The following is a 24,824-nucleotide window of genomic DNA, read 5'->3' as shown; positions in this document are numbered from 1 at the left end:
CCTTTGTTGTGGGCGAATTTTGCGCCAAACGCAGTTGAAGTTAGGAAAGTAACATTCATTGTTATAGCACCAACGTATTCTTTACAGTACAGAGGGTATATTTGCTGCAGATTAAATCTACATGTAAAATGGTTCAGTCTTCTTTTATAGAAACAAAATAGGGTAGTGTGTAAGATGGGTGAGACAGTCACTAAGCCATTATCTGTGTATGCACAAATTTGGAGTGCATAAGGGTGCAGGGGGTGTGAAGGATAGCATTGAATCAAGGGATCAGTTTATAAAGAATAATGTTGAGGGGGACAGGGTAAAAGGAAAGTAATCAGATTAGGACAAATATCTGATGCAGCACCAGTCTTGACGAGTTCTTTGTATCTACTCCTCTGCTTAGCTCGATAAGTTGCCCAAAAATGATTTGGGTCCATAAAGGAGCTGTCCCAGAACCACAGCTTATAACCTAGGTACAGACAGCATTCATGCTAGTCCAACACTCCATTGGACTCAGTTCTCATGATTGCAGGATGTCCCTTAAATACTTATGACCATGGGGATAACCCCTGTAGTAGGAAAGGCTGGTCTTCAACAAATGACATCACATTGCCCAAATGAGTCTTTTATTCACTAGTGCTACTGATAACATAAGGGCCACGTTAAGTGACCTAGGTACTGTTCTGTGTAATACTATGCTGTATATGTCCAGCCTTGTGATCAGTAATAATGATATAGCTGGCTCTAAGCTAAGGGCAAAGATGGAGACTTGACAGTATTCAAATGATTCTTTACTCTTATAGTCATTTAGAAACATATTTAGGAGGATTAAAAAGGTCACAAGCTCATCGAATTCAACCTTTTATCCTCCAACATCGATCCAGAAGAAGACAAGAGCCTATTGTCCTTAATGGGGTATTCTAACATTTTATTTCCGGGACTGGGGACGTGACGTCACGCAAAGCCCCCTCCATTCATGTCTATGGGAGGGGGCGTAACGGCCGTCACGCCCCCTCCCATAGACATGAATGGAGGGGGCGTGGCGGGACGTCACATCCCCAGTCCCGGAAACCCGGAGGTTTCCGAAACTGGAGATTCAGCACCCGCATAGAATGCAGGTGCTGCAGGGAGATCGTGGGGGGTCTGCAAGTCATCTTGCAGTAGGAGATTAATATTTTTATCTTTTTTCAGATACATTTAAGTGGAGAGCCTTGCAGAAGACTATATTAGAAAATTGTATAACAATCATCAAAATTCCTTATAGCCAGGAGAATGCTCCAGTAATGATCTTCAAGGCTGTTTATCAAATAAATGCAATTCCATAACGTATCCTTTTAAGTGAAACCAAAGTGGTGCTTAAAAAACTCTAACATCAGTAAAGTGGCCGTCATCTCTGCCTCATGTAGTAGAGGTCTGTTCAGATGGTTCTGGAATACAGATGTGAATAGTAAGATAACAATCTGATGAGAAGGGAGAAGGGAATGTAGATGCATATGAGATTAGCAAATAAACAAGCTGAGCCGATTCAGATTCTGAGATAGACCATGCAATGATCCGGCAGTAACTGAATTTTGTACATTTTTCCAATAAGGAGAGTTATTTTGCATATTTAAACATATTGTGCTGCCATTTGTTTCTACATTTGCTCATTATAGGACACAATAAAAAACCCATTCAGCGTATAAACTCTAATTAGTTCTATAAATTGCCATGAGAATTGACTATGGATTCTATTGCTCTGAGCGTTAAACTCATAAAAAATGACAATATAGGTTGTGTTCACACTACCCTTCAGAGCCTCCATTGGCAGATCAGATTTAAAAGGGTACTCCACTGGCCAGTGTTCGGTACTAAATGTTCCAAATGATGTTTACCTGCTGCGGGGGTCGGCCATGACATTATGGCCACCCCCCCTCAGTGCAAGTCTATGCGAGGAGGCGGGTAATGACAGCCACGCCCCCTACCATAGACTTGCATTGAGGGGGCATGTCCATGACATCACGAGGGGCGTGGCAAACCACTGCAGCACGAAAACAACATTCAAAACATTTAGTTCTGAGCACTGGCCAGTGGAGTACCCCTTTAAAGGGTTACTCTGCCGAAAACACCTTATCCGCTATCTAAAGGATAGGGGATAAGATGTCGGATCGTGGGGGTCCCGCAGCTGGGGACCCCCGCGATCTCTGGGCCGGCAGTGGCAGCATCCGGAACATGGAATCTTGGAGCTTCCGCGTTCGTGATGTCACACCACGCCCCCTCCATTCATGTCTATAGGAGGGGGCGTGACGGCTAGTACGTAGCCGTCACACCTCCTCCCATAAACATAAATGGAGGGGGCATGGTGGCTGTAGTTGCCAGTCTTCTGGCACGGAGCGGATAGGGGATAGTGGATAAGATGTTTTCGGCAGAGTACCCCTTTAAAGTGCAGCATGCTGAATTATTCTCAGAACCTGCAATGGAATCTGACAAACCTTATGATACAGTAAGTGGTCTGTCGGGCAGCGTTTATGTCTGCCATTTGATGGATCCGACACTATTGTTGTGGTTTTCATTGTAACAGTGGTGTGAACACCGCCTTAAAGGTCAATGATAATTTCTACCTAGTTATTATTAAATTGTCCACCTACAAAATATTTTCTAATAGCAATATTTTATTGGGGTTCTGCACATTTATATATGGTTTATACATGTTTTACACAACGCATTATGGTTTTATATCATTTTTTGTTAATAAATACCAATAACACAAGCAAAGGTGCCCAATCTTTAAGGGGAGGGAAAGTCTAAATAAATGACACCCCTATGTACTCCCAGGGTCTATGTGGATGGACCATGCAATGTCTGCTAATACAGCAAAATGCAAATACCAAAAATAGAAAAAACTGTGGGAGACTAACGTAGCAAAAAATATATAACAACTATATTGTTAAAATACAATTTAAAATACATAAATGACACAGAGGAATGGCAACTGAAAAAAATCTCCTGGATGAAATACATAATGATGCTGAAGTGGCAAAGTGCCATACGCTGGATAATTAATAAAGTAGTGGAATGGGTATATACATTCACAGATTGCACATCATAAATATGTGTCAGAATAGATAAATATCATTGTAATTTAAGCAGGAGTGTATATATTTAAAAAAAAAAGGTATTACACATCCTGTCAAAGGTGCATTGGTGCAAAAGGTTCAAGCTGAAACAATACCCACATATGTAAAGCAATGAGAGCGTAACCAGGAGACTCCCGGAAGAAGGACAAAAGTCTGAAACGGTCGTAGGGGTGGACGTCTCCTGGCAAAGTTTTTAAATTGCATTTTTTGTTAACATAAGCTTGATTTGTATTGCTCAAGTGAAAGAATGCTGCAGTTTTTACTTCTGTGCTTGTTCCAGGCATTACATACGTTGCGTAATACAAAGAAAAAAGGTAGTATGCACTCACCGCTGGGCTACGGTCATTCAGCCTTGGAGTCCGGGGACACGGTTTGGATCGACGTCTTCTAGGAGCGCTCGGAGGCTCCGAGTGCTCCTAGAAGACGCCGATCCCACCCGTGTCCCCGGACTCTAAGGATGAATGACCGTAGCCCAGCGGTGAGTGCATACTACCTTTTTTCTTTGTGGTCGGATTATTAGCATACCTGAACTGCCACATATTGAAGCACACATGACTTAGATTTGCCGCAGCATATGAGAAGGCTTTAGACAGCAAACACTTCACGAGTGCCCACATTCGCTCTCTTGTATGTTCAAACTACATACGTTGCATTCGCTGTAAACCCTAGAGATGGTTTTGTGTAAAAATCCCAGTAGATCAGCAGTTTCTGAAATACTCAGACCAGCCTGTCTGGTTCATCAACCATGCTCAAAGTCACATAAATCCCCTTTGTTCCCAATTCTGATGTTCAGTTTTTAACTTCACCAAATTGTCTTAACTATGTCTACATGCCTAAATGCATTGAGTTGTTGCCATGTCATTGACTGATTAGCTCTTTGCATTAACAAGCAATTAAACACAGGTGCACCTAATAAAGTGGACAGTATGTGTGTATGTCTATAGAAGCAAACATCTAGCTCTCTACATATAGTATAGTAAATCAAGATCAACAATAATTGAAAGGTATCTGATATAATACAATAGCTGCAGCCACAGGTCTGAGCTTTATTTGAATACATTTCAAATAATCTCAATTTGTAAAATACGGAATTCCTGTCATGAATTATAAAAGGAGCTGGAAAAAAAAAAGCCCTGTACAACCATAAGGTAACAGTGACGGGTCATAGGAAGATGATAGGACTTCTGTACACTACCAGACTCGGGTGACAGACAATGAGAGACAGGGCTTAAGAAAGATGTAGGAAAATGAATAGCCCCAACGCAGTTACCACCGTCATTCTCTCTCTACGGACTCCACTCTCCAATCTCGCCCTTTACTCCTCTTTGCAGCCCCTCCTTTCTTGGTTATGCATGCAGGAAAGAGATAAAAGAGAATTATAAAATACTGGCAGCCCTAGTAGCAAAGAAGCCATTATCAATCTTAAAAGTATAGGTTTTTTCTTGTCTCCTTTTCAGGCAGATGCCATCCACTTGAATGGTTTGAAGTGAATGATGAAATACGGAAGAAGAGTTAAAAAAAAAAAACATGCAGTAGAGAGAAAAGGAGATGGGCAGAGGCATCTAAAAAGACAAAAATAAAGGGCACTGCTTATAAAGCTATAAGGCACTTACAAAATGGGAAAGTGTGTGGGCTGTGCTTTTACTGTAATCTGTTTGTAATCTGAGCGCGGTGACAGGATAATGAACACCATTCACGCCCGTTCTGGGATATTCTTACTTCATGTATCTACAAGAATGATGGCATAATTACGGAGCGTATTGCAAGAAAAGCAGAAAGCAGAACTTATGGAGCAATTGCAAAATATGTGATTTACAGAGGTCGACAAGGGCTGGCAGTGGATGGGAGAGAATTAGACATATGTGACCTTTGGCCTATGTTAGCGGAGTTATCAAACAAACCAATCCATTAAATCTGATGGATCGCTGTTGGAATGATTGCTTGTTGGTAAATGAAGCCAAATATTTCATGTGTATAAATTGACTATTTGTGTATCCTGCAAGTACAATATAATAGCATACATAGTTCATAGAGTCCATCAAATTCAACCTAAAACCCTACTGGGTTGATCCAGAGGAAGGCGGAAAAAAACAAAACATGAGGCTAATGCCAATTGCCCCATGAAAGAGGGAAAATTATTTCACAGTGTCAAAGTTATTTCGACAGGCTGTAATAGAGAAACATTGCAAGATTCTTTAATCCATCTAAATCTGTTATGTTCCCTTATTGATCATCAGTTACCCTCTGGTGCCTTTATACAGCGCCGGAGGCAAACTGAACCAGATCGCCATATGTGAGGGCACCCTTAGAAGAACAAAAACAAAGGCAACATGTCATTCTGCATGTTATGATCATTGCCAGTGTTGTAAAAATGCATTCTCTCTCCCTGGATAGACCACCAATAGTAGATCTCCCAGCACCTCACCAAGGGCCACTCCACTAGTGAGCACCCTAGTGTCTTCAATGTTTACTTGCGCTCATGTTTGGAATGATAAAATCACCAGATCGGTAAGGTCTAGATCTCCGATTGGCCAAGATAAAGAGTTACTCTAGGTAGTTGTTATGTAATATTATCACTGAGAAGAAAGACTACCAACTACTAGTCTCACCCGGCTGATCTACTATTTATGGCCTATCTGGAGAGAGCACAGAGGAGTGCCAGCCTACCCTCACTTACTGGAATATGTCCATGCCTGTGCAGTTTTTTCCCCCCCAGATCAACTGGTGCCAGAAAGTTTTACAGATTTGTAAATTAATTTAAAATAAGGTGCAGCTCACAACAGAAGGACCGAGGTAATTACAGCTATAGCCGGACCCCACCGGCAGCAAAATATTGTGATCCTCCGACCCCTTCCTCAGTAGAAATGTGTATGCACATTTCTACTGAGGAAGGGATCGGAGGATCACAATTCCCAGCACCCTGAAACGCGTTTAGGTGTTTGGCACTGTTCATACAGCTATTACCAGTGTCCGTCGGCAAACCTACAAGTCCCGACAACAGAGGAGTTAATCCAGCATATTCAGTCTATTCGCCCTGCCTGGCGGCAACCTCACCTCTAATTACCTTTCACAGCCTACATCTGCCGCAGTCAAAGTTTCCACGTGCTCCCGAACGCACCGCTGCCGCTAGAACCACTTACGCTCCCGTGCTGACTGACACTTTTGCCGGAGTGTCAGACCAATAGCATCAAGAGACAGCCGGTGAGCAAGTGCAGCCTACAGCACGGAACATCACATCGCGCTCCCCTGCCATCGGAGCCTGCGGCACGGACCAACATTTTGCGCCCCCCTGCCATCGGGGCTGCAAGGGAGACGTGAGACTGCCGTGCCCCCTGCCATCGGAGCACGAGAGGAGTACGGGACTGTGATATACAATAAAAGACCATCGAGCCGCCAGAAACAGTGGTGAGAAACAGTTTAACATCATTTACATATTTTATCTGGAAATTGACTTTATTATTTTCTAAATGACTTACTCTGTTACAAAACGGGCTCTTTTTCGTTCGCTAATAATGGACTTTTTCCTTCATACACACTCGAATACTAGAATATTGGACACTATCCATCTGATTATTGGTTACTATCCATCTTAATATTTTTCCCAATAATTGTTTGATACCCCCCCTAGGGCCCAGTGGGATCATCATCTAACAGTGCCAATTTAATGTGTAAATTTGTTTTATTTATATTTAATTAAAATTTTATATGAGTAACGCTGTTATATTTAAATTTATTTCCACCTCCACCATTATGCACCAAGGTTGGGGAGGCCCTAGAGGTATAAGCTATTACTCTGACTAGATTTGTAAATTACTTGTATTTAAAAATCTTAATCATTCCAGTACTTATTAGCTGCTGTATGCTACAGAGGAAGTTATATAGTTATTTTCAATCTGACCACGGTGCCCTCTGCTGATTCCTCTGCCCATGTCAGGAACTATCCAAAGCAGAAGAGGTGTGCTACTGGGATTTGCTCCTACTCTGGACAGTTCCTGACACAGATAGTGGTGTCAGCAGGGCACCGTGGTCAGATAGAAAAGAAAAACGAAACTTCTTCTGCAGCATTCAGCAGCTGATAAGTCCTGGAAGGATTACGATTTTTTAAATAAAATTAATTTACAAATATAGAGTTAAAGGATTGAGGATAAGGTTACTCACTGTATTTTGTCTGCAATTCGGCGCTATCAGAAAGGCTGAGGTGTCAGGGAAGACGCAGATGTGTGGTAAAACCAATGGATTATTTCCAAAACATATACAGGTAGGCCGACAAGGTGTTTCACGAGGGGACCCTCGCTTCATCAGGTCTGAGATACTATACAGATGATACTCCTTATATATCTTACTTCATTTAGAAAAGTGCGGGAATAAAGTCCCAGACAGTGGCGTCACCTGCAGGCCAGAAATGTAGCAATAAAAGAACACATAGATAAAACAACATTTAGACAAATAAACACAATGAATACTTGTTAAAAAGCATAAATATTTGATTAAAAGTTCAGTGTTCATACCGAAGGGAGCATTTGTACTGTGTAATGATACGATTTGAGCGGGGCTTTGTTTCATCCGATGGGCTTCCTCAAGTTGTGCTATTCATCCCGCGTATGTCAGTAAGTGTGCATACAGCTTTGTAGTGCTGACATGTCGGGCAAGCTGTAAGGATGCCGCTCGGGATCAGGTGTGTATGGGGGACCTGTCCTGATACTTGTAATGAGGTCTACAGTTTTTTTGGGGTATTGATTGAATGTATCCCACAGTTGTTATATGTATCACAATTTTGTTATGTGTAGTGCATGGAGCGCGATCCAAATGTGAAACTGGACATATTGACAGAAGCACAAAAAAGAGCACAGAATACGGGTAGGGGAAATATAGATAACGGGAGCCCCGATTTTAAGGTTGAAGTGCAATATAGATTAGGATAATTCCTATGACTAGTTTTTGATTGTTTTTATGTTTTGGAAATAAATCCATTGGTTTTACCACACTGACATCGGTGTCTTCCCTGACACCTCAGCCTTCCCGATAGTGCCAAATTGCAGACGAAATACAGTGAGTAACCTTATCCTTACTCCTTTAACTCTATGAATCGCACCGCCATAATCAGATAACCGGGAACGGATGCAAGGCTGCCCTGGGATATGTTTAAGTACTGACTCCTATGGGCATTACAGTGTTGTGCCTGCAGCGTAACACTGATAGGTGAGTGTATTGTCTCACTATTGTTTCCATCACTGTTTAAACTGATTGTTCTGAAACAGAATACCTGTTATATTGGTTTTACGGCACTTAGCGCCTTTGTCTCTGTTCTCTCTCTGCATATTATCATTTACAAATATGTTTAACTTTCTGGAGCCAGTTGATATGAAAAAAAAATTTCCACCGAGAGCACCCCTTTAAACTTCGACAAAGCCAGGGTTTCTAGAAAAAGTAAATAACATTTTCTCATTAAATATAGTAGAAAGGTTAAGGTTTTGCCAAGATGTACATTGAAATGTCAGTATACTGTACACTTGAAGTAGTTGTTAGGTATTATACTATATACTTTTGGGTCTGTTTAAATTCATGAAGTCCCAAAACATTGAACTCTTTATCCTAGGTAGCTTTTCCCTGCATTTTATTTGGACTATGTAAAAAACCTAGAAATTACGTGTCACATGAAGGGTCATGTGACCTGAAACATGTCATCCTATGTTTCTCCATGTTCAGTGGATTATTGTATTTGCTCATGTCACTTGTCCGTGACTTTTATTGATTTTACATTAAAGACTGAAGACTGCTTTATCTACTGGCCCTCCACTGCTTTTTTTCTACTTTGTCTGGGGACGGGGCTGGTGCTGTAGGGATTCGGTAAGCTGACCACCTCTATACTTTCTTACGTAAATACCTACCTAAAAGTGAGTAAATTCTGTAGAGAAAGTGCAGTCATATTTCCTTAATATATTCATGCCTTTTATACAAGGCAAACAATCTATAGCATGGTGACATCTCGCAAGTCCCCTTTAAAGTGTACCTGACAGATCTCACAAACAAGAAATTATAATGTTACGTAGTCCCTAATTCTGGCCATGTACATCTAATTTTTTCCCCCCTATCACCTATATTTGTTATAAATCTATTACCTATATTTATTATAAAAATCCCTCTTTTCATTAGCTCCCACTGTTAGAAACCCTCTCAGGGGAAGGGGGTGTATCTCTCCTTGTGGTGGTGGGAGGGTATTGGTGTATCTGCTCATGCAGCCTTGTCCATGAGTCATCTCATGTGCATGACGCATGGACAAGCCTGATGCTGCTGCAGGGTTGGTTAGTGTCCTCCTAGTAGGTATGGGGACCCCTAGTGGTGGGATTTTCAGAAGCCATTTTCTTTATTAAATGATCATTTTTAAACAACCATATTACAAAAGGACTTTACTTTTCATCAGTAACAACATATAAAAAGTTTTTGAATTTGTCAGTGCCTATTTTAGATAAGGAATGCCACCCTTTTAATTTCCTCTCTCTCAGGTTTCCCTCATACATTGTCTTCACTATGAATCTGATCTGGAAGACTTAAGACTTGCACTTATAACCCCAATTAATACAGGATCAAAGTGTTAATTAAAGTTTAAGACTCTCATTCATTATGTTTTAATCAGGAAGATACTTCTACCAAGTTTATAGTCGGTGACTTTTACTACGAGAAAACTATTGGACCCACTTAATGCCAAATGCTTTCCTACCTCATGTTGGGCCGGTTAAAATCAAGTAAGTAAAAAAATTTGAAAAATACAGAAAATTGGAATATAATGATAAAGTGCATTTTTAATACATTCCCTTCTTTACTCACCAGGTATGTTTGAAAATCATACTCTATCCAGGTCAATATTTATATCAGAGGAACAAAACATTTATATCAGAAGAACACTTCGGATAAACATTGAAAGCGTGACAGAGCTCTATTAATCTTTATCTGAAACTTGGGCACCTCAGTCTCTACAGGGATGGAATGGCAATGAAAAATCTTATTTTCCAGTCTAGGACAGCCCAAGGATTACTGCCGGCCCTGCTGTTAATTGTTTTGTTTGTGTCTTATGCCCTTGAGCCATGATAAAAATACACATAGAACTCTGCAATGATTTGTCAGAGGAGAACAAGAAACCTGTGTACTGGAGCGCTCAGGCTCTGTTCACACTAGCGCTGGGTTCTGTATTGTCCTTTATCCATTGTTTCTCAATAGCAAGTATAGTGTATTCTACAGCCATATTCTTGCCATAAAAACCCAATAAAAATCTGGAGGACCCTTTTATAGGGCAAATGGATTGAAATCAAGAATGTGGGGATAATTTTAAGAAGGGATCCATCAAGCTGTTATGACTCTGATAACAATGGATTCTTTGTCACTATTGAGAACAAAGCCTCGATACCTTGCAAAGCATTTCTTTACATGTTACATGAAGACATGCCCAGTCCATATGCCCTATAATGGACACTGACTAATCCAGTGTAACTTAACTTTAGACCAGTGGTGTTCAAACTGTCACCCTCCAGATGTTTCAAAAATAAAACTCCTAGTATGCATGCTGGGAGATGTAATTTTGTAACATCTGAAGGGCCACCTTTTGGAGACCACTGGCCTAGACAGTCAAAAATGCACCAGATTTATCACAGGGGCTTTGGCTGTTAAATAACCACCTATTAGTTGTCTTACTTTAAAGCGCAACTGTCATCAGGAGTACAGTCTGTAAAGGCTGTGTAATGTAATGCAGCCATACCTTTGTAATCATAATGGGTGGCTTCAGGATGATAAAAGCAACTTTTATTAAAAGCCAGGAACAGTCATGGAGGCGTGGCTGGGGGGTCTGCATTGCCCCAGGTCCACTATGCCACTTTTCAACAACGTCACAGCATCGGCCCTGTGTGAGCGACATACAGCTCCACCGCACATGTGCCGACCAATAGAGGCAGAGAGCTCACTCCTTGCCTCTAGTGACAGGACTTTTTGACAGCACTCCGGAGCACTTGCCAAGGTGATCACAGAAGCAGATGAGCGGAGGCAGCAAACAAGTAGATCTCTGTGGACAGAAATTTACCTGCCTGCTGCCTCCCCTTATGTGCTTCTGTGATCGCTCATGTTGTCAGTCAGGCCACACACCCCAGCAACAGACATAGTGAGTGCTTTAATGTTTAAAGTGAGGACATGTGTGGAGGAGCTGTATGCCACTTGCACAGGGCCGATGCTGTGATGCTAATGCTTCAAGACTGTTCCTGTTTTTTTTTTTTTTTTTTTTATAAAAGTTGTTTTTATCATCCTAAAACCACCAATTATGATTACAAAGGTTTGGCTGCATTACTGTGATACGCAACTTTTACACACTGTACATAACTTTAGGGGCTAAATCCTGATGACAGTTCCACTTTTAGCCAAAATCTTGCACCAAAATCTTGAAGCATTTTTGGCACGCAAAATTGCATTTGAGCCATGCACCTTTTCTAGTAAGCCGCACCCATTTCCCAGTAGGCCATGCCCTCATGCCAAGCAAGCCATATAAGTTTCTAAACAGTGTCTAAAGCAAATAATAAATGTGGAGCAAGTTATGCAAGCCAGAATACCGGAACATTTGCAATAGAAAACTTACTTTAATATTATGTTGCATTTCATGAATTAGGTATTAAAGACCCCAATAACATAAATGGAGCCTTCCAACTCTACCTTAAAAAGAAAGCCCCTGTGTCAGCAGATAAGAACCTAATCTGCTCAATATTCTGAATGCTACTGAATACCACTACATGAACTGTGTATATTATAAGGTCTCAGTTTTCCTTTACACCACTGTAATCATGGTTTTCCATACAAGTAAAAACCAAGTTAATGCGTTACCTTAAATGGCTTATAGTTGAGGATCCTGTCCCTAATACATCAGCCGGATAATGGAATGCGTGTCCAAACTCTAAAGTCAATTGTAGTTTCAGAAACAGTTGGACAAATAAACACTATTCCTTTATATTAGTAAAAAAAAAAATGCATTGGGTGGAGATTATAGCCTTAGAAAGTTAGAGGTTGCAGAAGCCTTCAAGATTTTCATCTGCCATTAGCAAAAGTCAAATTTTTTACATCTGTGGAATTTGTTGTATAATACTAGACCATACGGAACATTCTCGAATGGTTTCTTACAGTTTAAACAAGCTCCTATATTTTCTATCTCTCCTTTCATACTGTGCCCTCTATTTCTTTCCCTTGAGCTCTATTCGTGATGCTCCGGTTGTGGAACATAATTCAGACAGACAGGATCCTGAGCTTTTGCCACTGACCTTAATCAGTGTACTCAACTATCAAATTGTTCTGTCGACAACAATGATCATACAACGCCATGTCCACCCAAACACAGTGCTCTATGTAACAACAAAAGGTGCCTATTGATTCCAGGTATCACTTTCAATATATTGTCTGAGCCATGGGGAATATCAGAAATAAGATAATGTCTGAAATAGGATAACACCATGCCCGATTATTGTTACTTGGTACAGTCACAGTCCCGTAAAATTTCTACAGATAGAACCAGATCGTTCCACCCATACATTTTGGTTTGGGATAGATTTTGGTAACTATACTCATCATTGAAAGCAGCACAGTTGCATCATTTGTTTTGCTAGGTTATACAGATGGTGGATTTACGCTATTTTTAAAATGTGTTTGCATTATTTCCCTCAACATGTGCTCTTCCGTTCACAGACATTATATCTTTCTATCTCTCTTATTCATATATTTAAGAATACATGGCTAAATTTTACTACTGAACAGTTTTTAAGCAGGTGCAAACATTTATGTAAAGCTACCCATACACCTCACATTACTATTGGCTGGACATCTTTTTGCCCAAACTCCCAAAAAGGCCTGACCTTTTTTTTTTTTCATTCTTGTTTTGTATTTATTATGATGCAAAAATATTTTCTCTATAGGTCTTTGTTAAAAATTCAGCTTAATTTTGCTTCTACAGTATGCTGTGTGCTCTTCTATCTCTTTGCACTTATCCACAACCTATATGATTTTCTCTACTCCAGCCTGGTATGGTGTCCTCCAAGGTTTTTTTCCCCATCTACTCTTTGAGATGTGTATAACTCCTCCCCCTCCCTGCTGTTATCTATAACATTGAGAAAGCAAAAGTTTTTCTGACAGATTTATCTTATCTTTATCTGGGCAGCAGCTAAATGGTAGGGAAATTTGAATAGAGGATATTTAGAAAGTTGCTTTATTTTGCATTCAGAAAACAAGTGAACAATACAGAATAAAGTCATTGCAAACATGTCCATAGTCTTTAACACCTTTTCTTTTGTTCATAAAAAAAAATACCAAAATTGTGATTGTAAGCATCTCCTTGAGGAGCTGTAGGTAAACAAAAATACTTATAGCTATTAAGGACAAGGAGAAAAAAAGAAATTGCAAATATTAAAATTCTCACATTTTTCTTTTTTTCTTCTTGCCTTTAATAAATATGTCTTTGTTTACCTACAGGGTCATAAGGCTTATTTATACAAATGTACTTTGTAATGACATCACACAAAATATATGTGAAAGGCAAAAAAAAACTAAAAAATTTGTAGGGCAAAATGAAAAAAAAAAAAAAAAAGGAATTTTAGGGTGGTGAAATATTGGCCCTGATTTACTATTGTAAACCTGACCTGTTTTGTCGGGTTGTGCTCCAGAATATGGCACATTGCAGCAAAAAATTGTGTCATCGCCAGAATTTGTGCAAAAGAATGTAAAAACCCGACCAACTCTCCATTTTACTCAGAAAACCCAATAAAAGGGGTGTTACAGTCGGGAAAATGGGGAGTGGCTGCCAAAGGAGGGCATGTCCCCGACATTTAAAAAAAATCCCAACATATTTACAAAAGTTTCCACAGAAAATGTGGTGGATTTGGGCTGTAGAAAACCTCACAGCTTAGAACATGTGTAAAAAAGCAAAATGTAGAGAAAAGTGCAAAATGTGGGGAAACATTAGTAAATACTGTAGAAAAATACTTACAGGTAATTAAATCCACACCACTCTTTGTAAATCAGTGGCATTATTAGAGATGTGTGAATCGAAGCTGACGAACCCAAATTTGTTACGAATTTCATGAAATATTCGATTCGCAACAAATGCTATCTATCGCGCAAATCACTTCATTAAACTCCATTTGCTGCGCTCCAAGCTCCAGGGCGTCTAAAATGGCGGATCCACATGTCAGTACATGGGGCAAGGAATGCTGGGAAGGCAGGAAGGCAAGGCAGGAAGGGAAGTAGGCAGGATGACCCTGAATCCCATGCAGGATGCAGCCTATAAGCAGCCAGTCCCCCCTGTGATGTTACAGCCCATATATTCAGCAGCCATTTTGCGGCTCGTCATATCATTCATTACACTGCATAGAGATAGGATGGACATCGCTGTGTGTGTGTGTTACATCGAAAAGCTCATTCCAGCAGCGTTTCACATCCTAGTCACATCAGCGTTCTGGTGGACAGAGAGCAGTGTTTTTTTTTTTAACTGAAAAGGAGTTTTACTGCAGCCATTAACCTCCCAGTCAGCATTGTATTACAGAGAGGGGCAGATAGCTGTGTGTTGCCTCATACATTTCAACGAGCTTCATAAACCTCTGTCTTTGACAGAGTGCAATTTTGTGTTTAGTACACAGCTTTTTTGTGCTGCAGCACTGTTGTGTACTGCTGGTGTTGTGCAAAATAAAACTAAATGTTATGCGTACTGTACCGCATTTTTCTGCCCTCATAAGTGCATACCCCATACGTACAACTAAGTAGTGTACTCTTTTGTACCTGTTAATCTGTCAAGGGCCTAGATACTGTGAAAGTCCAGGCAAAAGTAATCACTTGCTGGTGTTATACTGAAATACATTTTTAAGCATACTGTACCACATTTTCCTGCCCTCATAAGTGCAAAGCACATACGTACATCTAAGTAGTGTACCATTTTGAACCTGTTAATCTGTCAAGGGCCTAGATACTGTGAAAGTCCAGGCAAAAGTAATCACCGGCTGGTGTTTTACTAAAATAATTTTTGAAACATACAGTAGCGCATTTTTCTGCCCTCATAAGTGCATACCCCATACGTACAACTAAGTAGTGTACTCTTTTGTACCTGTTAATCTGTCAAGGGCCTAGATACTGTGAAAGTCCAGGCAAAAGTAATCACCGGCTGGTGTTTTACTAAAATAATTTTTGAAACATACAGTAGCGCATTTTTCTGCCCTCATAAGTGCATACCCCATACGTACAACTAAGTAGTGTACTCTTTTGTACCTGTTAATCTGTCAAGGGCCTAGATACTGTGAAAGTCCAGGCAAAAGTAATCACCGGCTGGTGTTTTACTAAAATAATTTTTGAAACATACAGTAGCGCATTTTTCTGCCCTCATAAGTTCATACCACATGCCTACATCTAAGTAGTGTACTATTTTGTACCTGTTAATCTGTCAAGGGCCTACATACTGTGAAAGGACAGCCAAAAGTAATCACCGCCTGGTGTTTTACTCCAATACATTTATTAAGCATACTGTAGCACATTTTTCTGCCCTCAAAAATGCATACCACATGCCTACATCTAAGTAGTGTACTATTTTAAACGTGTTAATCTGTCAATATGTAATAGAGGACAGTCAGCAGCTACTGCCCAGCCAACAAATTGAGGAGACACCCGTCGCTTCCTCCGCTAGGCAGGCAAGTAGTGATGAGGAGAGTGACGTGGGAGGTGGTGTTGCCAGGGTTCAGGGTCCTGAAGCAGACACTGTTGAGGAACCTGAGGAGGTCATCAGTGATGTGCAGACACTTGTTATGATGATCGCAATTGGGTGCAGAAGAGGCTTCATCATCATCAGGAGAAAAGAGTTGCAGGTTGCCCAAGAGGCAGTAGCTGAGCCAGCAAGGTGGTAGCATAGTTGGCAGTCAGCATGGTGGCAGAAGTGGAAATTCTGGAGCCAAATGTGCACGGGGGAGATCACCTGCTTCGCTGCAGCCTACTTTCCTGCGAGGTAGTGGAACATGGGTTCCTGGAGAAGGCGGCAGTAGCAGTCAATTAGTGCTGACTGTTGGTGGGAAAATCAGCTACTCGGCAGTGTGGCATTTTTTCATCAAGCATCCGGAGTAGGTTAACATAGCCACACGCAAGATATGTCGGCAGAAGGTGAAGCGTGGCCAGGGTCCCAATGTTGACACCATGGCCCTGCGTCAACATATGCTTCACCAGCATAAAGCGGCCTTGGAGAACCGTGGCTCCGATGTAGTGGACCAGCCTGCTGCATCACCCAGTGGCACGTCACACCCTCTTTCGCCAGCCAAGGCTCCACCACCTCAGCAGAAGGGAGCTGTGTGTCATACCCTTCTTCTGTCGCTCCAGATGCTATTGCTCCTCCTACTTTTAGTCAGCCATTTTGCAAACAATGCATCGGCGAAGTCATGTCCAAGAGACAAGAGTATGCGCCCACTCATCCAATGGTGCAGATGCTGAATGTGCTCCTGTCCAAGTTGCTGGTGCTGCAGTCCCTCCCTTTTCAAGTGGTGGACTCTGCACCTTTCAGAGAACTGAGGGTTTGTGCTGAGCTGAGGTGGAGAGTGCCAAGCTGTCATTTCTTTGTAAAGAAGGCAGTACCAGCCCTGCACAATTTTGTGTAAGAGAAGGTGGGCCAGTCCTTGAGCTTGTCGGTGTGTACCAAAGTGCATGGCAGCGCCGACGTCTGGAGCTGTAACTGTGGTCAGGGACAATACATGTCCTATAGGGCTCATTGGGTGAATGTGGTTCCTGCACAGCCACAAGACCAACTTTGACAGGTCATGCCGCTTCCTCCTCTGTTGGTACTGTGACAGTGTGCGACTCTGCCTCCTCATCCTCCAACGTGTCCTCAGCCTCCACTGCCCAGACAAGTCTCAGTGGCCCTTCAGCATACCATGTGTGCAGGGCATGGCGGTGTCGCGCTGTTCTTCACATGGCTTGCTTTGGCGAACGGTGTCACACAGGGGAGGAACTGCTAAAAGTCATACGTAAAGAAATCGGAGCATGGCTTACTCCAAGAAAACTGGAAATGGGAACCATGGTGACTGACAACGGGAAGAACATCTTGAATTAAATGCGACTAGGAAGGTTGAGCCATGCACCCTGCATTGCACACGTGTTCAATCTGGTTTTCAAGCGGTTCCTGAAGTGTTCCCCCCATTTGCAAGACATCCTAACAATGGGAAGGAAACTTTGCATGCACTTCAGCCACTCGTACACCGCAAAGCACACACTCCTTGAGCTGCAGCGTCAGAACGGTATCCCCCAACATAGTCTGATTTGTGTCGTTACCACACGTTGGAATTCCACCCTCCATATGTTGGACCGACTGTACGAACAGAGAAAAGCCATCACCGATTTCTTGATCGGTGGCAGCTAATACATGACACCTGCCGTTTGCTCAGGCTCTTTGAGGAAGCCACATTATTAGTAAGTCGCCAGGATTACGGGATGAACGACGTCATTCCACTGCTTCATTTCTTACAATACGTGTTGGAAACAATGGCTAGTCAGAGCACTGGAGACGTGGCGCCTATATCTCACGGCCACATGAGCCTTGTGGGGGCTGAACTGGAGGAGGAGGGGAGGAGCACAGTGGAGTTTAGGTTTTGCCAAATGGGCGGTTTTTCTAGTAATCTGACAGGAGTGGAGGAGCAGGAGCAGCCAGAGGAGCTAGAGGATTATGAGGAAGGTGGGACAGAGGACCCAGACACCCCGTGGCAGTATGCAGTGGAGATGGAGGCAGGGAGTCCCTCCAAGTCACTTGCACAAATGGCACAATGCATGCTTACTTTCTTGCGTAGTGACAGCCAAATTGTCACCATTCAGCAGCAGGATGACTTCTGGATCTCCACCTTATTAGACCCTCGCTATCGCCACAAAATAGGGGCCTTTTTTCCACTGAGAGGGAGGACAAACTGACCTACTACAGAGGCATCCTATGTAGTCAGTTTGCCGATGCCTATCGGCGCCATCGTCCATCCTCTCGCAGGTCTGAATCGGGGGGCCCTCTGTGCTCACCTTCCACTGCCATGGCTGCTGGAGAGGGGTGGGGTTGCAGGAGCAGTACCAGCTCCATCAGCATCAGTCTGAGTCTACAGTTGCTGATGAGTAGCTTTCTTCACCCACATACTGAAGCAACTCATCAGCAACAGGTACACCTGGAGCAGGACCTGAACCAGCAGGTGGTGGCATACATTGACATGCCCATGCCAACACACCTTGAAGATCCGCTGGACTTCTGGGCAGCCAAACTTGATTTGTTGCCGCATCTAGCAGAGTTTGCCCTGGAAAAGCTGTCCTGCTCGGCCAGTAGTGTGCCATCAGAGTGGGTGTTTAGTGTGGCGGGGCCATAGTAAACCCAAGGAGAACTCGTCTGTCCAGTGGAGAGACTGACCTTTGTGAAGATGAATCAGGCATGGATCAGCCAGGATTTCCAACCACCAATGCCTGATGCATGAGAGTAGATTGACCATGGTGCCACACCAAAACTTCACAAATATGTATAGTACCAAACAGACTTAAGGCGCTGCTCCCCAGTTACAAACATTCCTCCGCATCAGACCTTTTTTCACCCACATTCGTCACCGGGTACTGGTATTGCCACCCACCACACCACTCGGTCACTTTCAGGACTCCTGATGCTGCTGCCACCTCAAGGCTGTCTCATTCAGCCACTATATGGTCTCTTCTCATGCTTCAGCCAACTCCAGGCTGTACCTTTCAGCCACTATATGGTCTCCTCATGCTTCAGCCACCTCCAGGCTGTGCCATTCAGCCACTATATGGTCTCTTCATGCTGCCACAACGTCCAGGCTGTGCAATTCAGCCACTGTATGGTCTCCTCATGCTTCAGCCACCTCCAGGCTGTGCCATTCAGCCACTATACGGTCTCCTCATGCTTCAGCCAACTCCAGGCTGTGCCATTCAGCCACTATATGGTCTCTTCATGCTGTCACAAACTCCAGGCTGTGCCATTCAGCCACTATATGGTCTACCCATGCTTCAGCCACCTCCAGGCTGTATCTTTCAGCCACTATAGGGTCTCCTCTTGATTCAGCCACCTCCAGACTGTGTCATTCAGCCAATATATAGTTTACTGATGCTGCTGGGCCTGGGCCTAAAATGTTTTTAGGTTAGCACTAGCTACCATAAATCTTCAGTTGAAATTTGCAAATTAATCTTTTAATCGTAGGGAATATGAAGCCCTAGTGTCTAATCATGCTGCTGCCAACTCCAGGCTGTGCCATTCAGACACTATATGGTCTCCTCATGCTTCAGTCAACTCCAGGCTGTGTCATTCGGCCAATATATGGTGTACTGATGCTGCTGGGCCTGGGCCTAAACATTTTTTATTGTAGCACTAGCTACCATAAATCTTCAATTTAAATTTCAAAATTCATCTTTTAATCTTAGGGATTGTGAAGTCCTAGTGTCTACTCATGCTGCTGCCAACTCCAGGCTGTGTCATTCATCCACTATATGGTCTCCTCATGCTTCAGCCAACTCCAGGCAGTCATTCAGCCAATATATGGTCTCCTCATACTGATGCTACCTCCAGGCTCTGTCATTGTGCTGATATTAGACATGAGACTCCTTGTTATATTTGGTCCTTTGTACCCACATGCCAGGGCCCGGGACACTAAAACTTGGGAGTTAAAATTTCAATTTCAAAATCCTCAATTTCAATTTCAAAATCTTATATTTCTATTTAAAAATCTTACATTTCAATGGTCTCCTCATGCTTCTGCCAACTCCAGGCTGTGCCATTCATACACTATATGGTCTCCTCATGCTTCAGCCAACTCCAGGCTTTGTCATTCAGCCACTATATGGTCTACTCATGCTTCAGCCACCTCCAGGCTGTGTCATTCAGCCAATATATGGTTTACTGATGACGCTGGGCCTGGCCCTGGGCCTAAAATTTTTTCATGGTAGCACTAGCTACCATAAATCTTCAATTTAAATGTCAAAATTAATCTTTTAATCTTAGGGTTTGTGAAGCCCTAGTGTCTACTCATGCTGCTGCCAGCTCCAGGCTGTGTCATTCAGCAACAATATGGTCTCCTAATGCTACCAACACCTCCATGCTTTGTCATTCAGCCACTATATGGTCTCCTCATGCTGCCAACACCTCCACACTGTGTCATTCAGCCACTATATGCTCTCCTCATGCTTCAGCCACATCCACGCTGTGTCATTCAGCCACTGTATGGTCTCTTCATGCTTCCAACACCTCCACGCTGTGTCATTCAGCCATAATATGGTCTCTTCATAATGCTGCCACCTCCAGGCTCTGTCATTGTGCCGCTCTTTGGCAGTGATTCTGAAAGAAATGCTGATAATCTGCATGTCATTCTGAATAACAGTATTATTTCACTACCCTAACACACTCCATATGCGTGTTAGAACACAGCAAAGTGTTCCACACCCCTATTGAAGCTCTCTGTAGGCCAGTGTCACGATCACACCCTATCGGTCCAGCTAAGACGCTAGATAGAGTGTGATGGTGCAAGGGTTAAAGCCGTCAGACCTCTGGGTATCCACTACTAGTCCCAGCAAGTCACCAAATTAACCCTTAGATAAACGTGTTTCCACCAGAGCTGCCTTCAGAAAGGTGAGCTCATGTATTTAGAGATCAAAGACCAGAGCTGATTAATTAAACATTTAATCTGATAAAAGGTATCACAGTGCTATGCATAAAAATAAGCAAATGACATACAGTTACAAAAATATGAAAGAGTTTAGCAAGGCAAGTTCAGAAAACAAAAGATGAAGTTCTTACAGCATGATGATATAGCAGTCCATGAGAGTGAGTTCCAGCTGTTCTTAGGATGGTCTTGTCAGCTTTGGGCACAGCCTTGAACACCCTGAGTCTAGCATTGTTAAATATTATATATCTGCCTTTTTGGAGGGAGACTCCATTCCCCCCTTCCCTCTGATCCCACCAGGGGGGCATCTCTGTTCCTGGCCCTCTTATCTGGTTGATTATATGATGGGACCAGAGTGCATGACTTCCTGCTGCTTCAAAAGAGCCTTTGACTTCAAAGGAGATGTAAACAAACAGCCAGACCCCCCAATAAAATGCAATACACAAAAAACAAAGGATACACCATCTGAATGACCCCTCACCCATGTGTTATAAAACACATGTATGTTTCCATAATCAGGCCTTGGGCCTGACAGCCAGAAATAGCCATTTTTAATATAGATTCGCTGCGAATAAATCCGTATCGAACTGAATTTTTTCAAAAAATGTGGCGAATCAGGCGAATCAAATTTTTCAAAAGATCGCTGATCTCTAGCCATTATTGTTACGCCGAGCGCTCCGGGTCCCCGCTCCTCCCCGGAGCGCTCGCTACACTCTCCTCACTGCAGCGCTCCGGTCAGATCCACTGACCCGGGGCGCTGCGATACCGCCTCCAGCCGGGATGCGATTCGCGATGCGGGTGGCGCCCGCTCGCGATGCGCACCCCGGCTCCCGTACCTGACTCGCTCTCCGTCGGTCCTGTCCCGGCGCGCGCGGCCCCGCTCCCTAGGGCGCGCGCGCGCCAGGTCTTTGCGATTTAAAGGGCCACTGCGCCGCTGATTGGTGCAGTGGTTCCAATTAGTATGTTCACCTGTGCACTCCTTATTTATACCTCACTCCCCCTGCACTCCCTCGCCGGATCTTGTTGCCATTGTGCCAGTGAAAGCGTTTCCTTGTGTGTTCCTAGCCTGTGTTCCAGACCTCCTGCCGTTGCCCCTGACTACGATCCTTGCTGCCTGCCCCGACCTTCTGCTACGTCCGACCTTGCTTCTGTCTACTCCCTTGTACCGCGCCTATCTTCAGCAGTCAGAGAGGTTGAGCCGTTGCTAGTGGATACGACCTGGTCACTACCGCCGCAGCAAGACCATCCCGCTTTGCGGCGGGCTCTGGTGAAAACCAGTAGTGACTTAGAACCGATCCACTAGCACGGTCCACGCCAATCCCTCTCTGGCACAGAGGATCCACTACCTGCCAGCCGGCATCGTGACAATTATCTTTATTTTGTACAAGAAAAATTATAATTTCTTATAAAAAGAAAATGTGTATGCTTAAAGGTGTATTCTCCTGATAACACTTTTATTTTATCCATATATGGGGATATATGAAGGAAGGATTTAATTTTCTTCCGTAATCTGTAACTTTTTTTGTGCCATTTTTGTTTAGATGGTCAGTGCTCCGTTCTTTTCTTTATTCTCTATGGACATGTTATACAAGTGACTGACACGTTGCAGCACTGACCCATAGCGCACCATACAGCGTTACACCACAGTGTCTATGCCTGCTGTAATTGCCTATTCAAAGTTACGTAGAAAGGTGCTATTGTTCCAATTCTCCAGGAGTTTGATTTTTGTTTAGATGTTTGCACTATGATGTGTTCTGTTGATCCAATTGACTTGGGCTGAATGTAGTCTACCTACAATGCAGTAATGACTACCTCCATCCATTTTCACGAACATATTCTTTTTCTGTGTCAAATATGTGGTCTACCATGTTTTTGAGTCCTGGACAGAAAAAGTATACGTTCAGGAAATGGATTGAATCTAGTCATGAACAGACTACATTCAACCTATTAGGCTATGTTCACTCTTCGGACTTTCCATGAGGAATTCCAATGTGGAAGTCCCATTTTATGCAACGGGATTCTGCTGTGCTCTGCACACAGCGGAATTGTGCCATATGTTCCTGGCATGGAAATCCCAATTTCCGTGTCTGTAGAAAGAATGAAACTGTCCGAACTTTCTGTGGACTACGCACTATGCTTCTATGAGATGGCGCCCACAGTCTGGGGAATGTTCGCATAAAGATTTTCCATGCAGACATTCAGATGTGTGAACATAGCCTTAAAGTCAATGGGCCCAATGGAAACACATTCCAATATAGTCTGGTTTCCTTTTTTGACAGGTTGTTGACATATTCCCTGATGTGATGTTAACGCAGCTTAAAATTTTACTGATACAGTATAATGTTGAATAATCTTAAATAAATAAAAAAAATAGGGATCTAAGTATGTCAAACATTTACTAATAATAACAAACTCACGTGTAAAATATAAAATATATAAAATGTGACGCAATGTACAGCGAATATAAGAATTTATTTCTCCACCACACACAAATTTTATAAAGCTCTATGTAATTGCTTTTGTAGCCTGGCAAGCGTTCAGACCATAGTGGCCTGGGCTGTCCGAGCGGATTAATTACCGCCAGAATCCCATCATGGATAATTGTTTCGCTAACAAGCAGCGGTTAAAAAAACCTGACAGCAGCACACATATAAGATTAACAAGACACGGTAAGTCATTTACCGCTGGACTTCAGAGTGGTAATGAGTGCTAACTCATTTTTTGTTGCTTATTACGTTGTTTTTTTTATTTATTTTTTTTGTCACCTATGTATTAGTTGTACATGGATTTGCAAAATCATATGGCACCTTTTATGAAAGGGCAATTATTAGGAATAAGTCACCAGAATATGACCAATTGTTTAAATCAAGTTTTTTTATGTTAATTATATATTTTTACAGAATTTATAGTTGTGCATGTTTACATTTTTCATCTCACTGCTTATTTAACCCCTTAAAGATTTTTCATTTTTTGCGGATACATTTTTTTCTTCCTTGCTTTTTAAAATGTATAACTCTTCACATTTTTCATAAATTTTCCATCTATAGGGCTTGTTGTTTGGGCCACATTGGGCCTCATTTGCTAAGCTAAAACAACCAGTTTTTGTTGGGTTATTTTGGTGCAGTGTCTGCGACATGTCTGCAGGAAAATCCGACAAACCCGACATTGCACTGTGGAAAGCCAACAAAGGAGCGTGGTCTGTTGCAAAGGGGGCGTGGCGGGTCTAAAAGGGGCGTGGTTTCACAACCCAACCTATTTACTATTGAATTCACAGAAAAACCTGTGGATAAATGGCTGGAAATTTCCACCTAGAAAAAGATGTTCAGAAAATGTTCCTGACTTTTCCCTATAGTAAATAGAGAGGAAACCTGCAAGTCTGAAACAACATTTACCCCTAGTAAAAACCTGACATTTTTAGTAAATGAGGCCCATTATCTTCATTCTGTAGGTTCATAGAATCACAACGATACCAAATTTACATAGGTTTAGTTTTATTTTGCTAATGAAAAAAAAATATAACTTTTTGTAAGAAAATTAATAAACCTAAAATGTCCCCATTATATGCACTGAACATAGCGATATTGGGGAGATTCCCCTAAACCAGTGTAGAGAAAGAGTGGTGCAGTTGCCTATAGCTAAAAATGAAAAACAAAAAAAAAAGTGAAAAATGAAAGAAGCAATCTGACTGTTACCATGGGCAACTGCCCACTATTCTTCTACACAGGTTTTTATAAATCTCCCCCATTGCGTGAATCTTTGGTAGTCCAAACCGGTTCCACCATGAGAGAAAAACAATACAAGGCCTCACACATAAAAGAAAAATAAATAAATCCTAAAACCATATCTGGGAACCAAATGCTATCTATCTATAGTAAGTATGGCTCCATAGCACAGAGCCAAGGGGATTGTATGAGAATCCTTACAGGCGCTAAGCACACAGCCCTGCTAAGTGCATAAGGCCTTACAGCAGTGGTGTACCTCCTATAGGGGCAACGCAACTGCTATGGTTCCTGTGGGACGGGGGGGGGGGGGGGGGGGGACTCATTGGCTGATC

The 24,824-nt window shown here is 42.5% G+C and overlaps 1 protein-coding gene and 1 long non-coding RNA gene across 2 annotated transcripts in view; one reads left to right on the top strand and one right to left on the bottom strand.

The window, feature by feature from the left end:
- The window catches only part of NXPH4 (neurexophilin 4), a 271,548-nt gene that overhangs the window by 84,695 nt on the left and 162,029 nt on the right, over positions 1-24,824 (bottom strand). The gene's annotated exons all lie outside the window — the stretch shown is intronic.
- LOC130358769 (uncharacterized) lies at positions 1,178-9,847 on the top strand. Its single transcript, XR_008889645.1, has 3 exons — positions 1,178-1,311; positions 8,206-8,300; positions 9,736-9,847. It is a non-coding gene; the product is annotated as an uncharacterized LOC130358769 (long non-coding RNA).

This window comes from Hyla sarda, chromosome 2 (assembly GCF_029499605.1).
Source record: "Hyla sarda isolate aHylSar1 chromosome 2, aHylSar1.hap1, whole genome shotgun sequence".
Taxonomy (NCBI): domain Eukaryota; kingdom Metazoa; phylum Chordata; class Amphibia; order Anura; family Hylidae; genus Hyla; species Hyla sarda.
Note: the sequence above shows the minus strand (reverse complement) of the source record. Positions and strands in the feature narration are given on the sequence as shown.